The sequence below is a fragment of the Elaeis guineensis genome, chromosome 3, assembly GCF_000442705.2.
Source record: "Elaeis guineensis isolate ETL-2024a chromosome 3, EG11, whole genome shotgun sequence".
In the NCBI taxonomy this organism is placed as follows: domain Eukaryota; kingdom Viridiplantae; phylum Streptophyta; class Magnoliopsida; order Arecales; family Arecaceae; genus Elaeis; species Elaeis guineensis.
In genome coordinates, this window is record NC_025995.2 from 14,705,951 (window position 1) to 14,709,306 (window position 3,356).

The window sequence follows — 3,356 nt, forward strand, 5'->3', positions numbered from 1 at the left end:
ATCCATGTAAATATCAGAACAAAAATACTAGTACTAAAAAGTAATTGTAAAAAATAAAAAAAATTGCAAGGAAATGAAACTATCCCAATGCAGAATTTAAATGCTACAGAATTTAACTCGCATAAAAAAAAATTATTATTAAAAAATTAAAATCTTGATAACAATAAACTCTCAACTCCTAAGCCATTGAAAAGACTTGGAGTTGGATTCAAATAAAAATAAAAATAAAAATAAATCACCTAAACTAAGATCTGATCTCCTCTCTAGCTCTTTCTCTTCCTCCTTTGGCTTTAAGCCGACCTTCCTCTGGCTGACTCTCCTTCTCAGGTGTTGGAAGTATGGAAGAAAGTAGAAACAAAATGGCTAAAAAATCGAAGGGAGGCATGGAGACTAGGGCTAGACAGATTTCAGGATAATCTCCAAGGTTCAGGCGTGGGGTTTATTTATAGGTGTAGGCAATATGAGGATTTATTTGAGTAGGCAATGTGGGACTAAAAATTAGAGATGGGAACAAGGGTGGCTAGGGTTTTTAAATGAAGATATGAGGGCTCTTAAGGATAGAGGGTTAAGATTTTATTTAGGGATTAAGGGTTGTTAGATGGTGAGAAAAAAAGAGGTGTTGGATTTCTTAAGTTGGAAGTTGGGATATAAGGAAGTTTGTTAGGTTTTTAACGTGAAGAAAAGAGGAGGCATGGAGTTTCTTGATGTGCTGTTTTGATGTAAAGAAAGAAAGAAAGAGGTGGTTTAGGGCATTGGGATATGTGTTGGCATCTCATAAATGGTGCAAAAAAAAAGGATAAGGAAGTTGGTTATTTGGAGCATGAAGAAGAGATAAGGCAAGAGTTTGTTGGTGTGCTAAGAGGAAACGCCAGGATTTCTAAGGAGGCACATGAATGGCTTGTTATTATGTGTGCTAAAAAGAATAAGAAGGGAGAGAGGGCACTGGATCTTATTTAGGTGTGGAGGATTTTGTTTGATATGGAAAGAAGTTGGTGTGTAAGAAAGAAGGGATTAGGTGAAGGAAGTTAACATGAAAAGAATGAGAGAAACGACATGAAATAAAAGGAGGTGTTGAAGGAAGTCGTGAGTTGTCATGAGTTGGCGCATGCTAAAAAAAAAGGAAAGAGTTTGTTGGGATTTCCTCGTCAAAGAAAAAAAGAATGTAGGTGCCTCCTTTCTTGGCCCTTGATCAAAAGGATCTTGCTTCTCATCCCTTGATCTTGATGTGGCCTCAATCTTCTAGGATTTGGTGCTTTGAATCTCATCCGTAGAGTGGAGCAATGCTTCTCAGCCATTGGATTATTATCTTATTTGATTAACCCTTCAAATTAGTTGCTCTGGTGCACTTGGATCTGAGCCAAATCTGATTTTTCTTGATCTTTTGGGCCCAATCTCCCATTTATCTACAAAATAAGATGAGAAGCATCAAATTCTACAATGATTGAATCAATTATTAAGTAATTTAGTGCTTCTAAGTCAATTATTCTATGAATTACTAGGCTTATGAATTTTTTTCTTTTATTATTATTATTATTATTTTAAAAAGAAAAGAAGGTTGATGTCATACACCAATATACTTAGTCATAAGTGTCTTTAAAAATTTTTAGAGAAAAATTGGTGTATAGTTAGAAGCTTAGTAGAGTGTGTCCTTGGAATATCAAAGCCATTCACTAAAGTGGTTAAGTACAGAATCTCAAATTTTCTTCGAAATCTTTTTTTGGTCTACTCCTATCTTTATCCTTGGTTCATCTTACTCTAAAATGGGTTCATGATTTGTCCTTTTTACCTATTCATTCCTTCATTCTTTTTTTTTTTGAATATAGTCCATGTAATGCCCTAATCCTGTCAGTGTTTGTTTGACCCTTATAGCGAATTTTAGGCCAATGACTCCCTAACTAGTTGGTTTTAGAGTAATAGGTGTAGAACACATCTCAGGCTTACTAACTCGAGTCTATTAGGCTATGGGCTCCGGTGGCTGTACATCAAAATTTCTTCACACTGCCTACTTTTTGACATGAATATCATTGCTTACTTAGGCAATGAGACTTGATTACTCGATGGGAGATCAATGTTTAGAACTTGTCTTTTATTTTTATTTTTATATTTATGAATGAATTGCAGGTATCAGATCATTCCATTTATACCCATAAAAGGTTGACTTTTCTTAGATATTAATCGAGGTGATTAGAAAGGCATAGAAGTTAATTTTTATTTTATTTATAACCATCTATTGGATTTTATTAATATGCAGTCCCTCAACACTTCATAATTTATCTAAACGGTGCATCAATTGCTATCGAAATACCTAAATCCTCTCAAGTCTAAAGTATAATAGGTCTATGGACACCCATATTTTTCCAAGATGTAAATTTATCCCTTACCCTTAAAAAAAATTTCGAATTTAAGCATAATATAGAAAAAATAGGATAAACGAAAAAGAAAATGGAGGCACTTGAGGAAGAATCTTCAATGAGCTTTCACCCCCCAACTTAGCCGACATTGTCTCCAATGGAGTGGCATCATTACTGAGGAAGGATTTGATTAACCTAAACAAATTGAAAGAGAAATAAAATTAAAAAATAAGGAGCTGGGTTGCCTCCCAACAAGCATTAAGTTTATAGTCTTCAGCCAAACTAAACTCTGATCTTCCTATGTTATCTTAGGTCGGGTCATATACTGGGGTGGAAAATTCACCTGGTCCTTCACCACCAATTCCAGATAGATGGTCTTCTTCTACAAAACCAATTTTATCATGAATCCCTCTTAGTAGATCTAACATCTCCTGGATTAGACCTAGGTCTAATTTAACAGTCACCGATAGAGTTTCTGATGGACCTAGATATTTATACTTTAGGTGTTCAAGGAGTGTCTTTAGATCCAAAGGTGGTGTTTCCTCAATAATTGATTCGATTGGTGATTCTAGTTCTGGTTGAATATTCCTATGATTAACAATTCTCCAAATTTTATTTCCAAATTCTTGGTTCAACCTGGGATTAATTTTGATGTCCTCATGGCTTAGATCATTGGGTTCATAGAGATCCTCTTGGATCAAGTTTTCTTCATTGAGTTGGTCCAATTCTTATTCTAGGTTGAAAACATTCAGTTCAATGGTCATATTCCCAAATGAGAGCTTCATGAGTCTATTTCGATAATTGATTATGGCATTGGCAGTCGCTAGAAATGGTCTCCCTAAAATAATCGGGATATGACCCTTTGGGTTTGGAATGAGTTCAGTCTCTAAAATGATAAAATCTATAGAAAAGATGAAATTATCAACCTTAATTAATACATCCTCTACCACTTCTTTAGGAACCCTAGAAGATTGGTCTGCTAGTTACAAGGTCATCCCTGTAGGT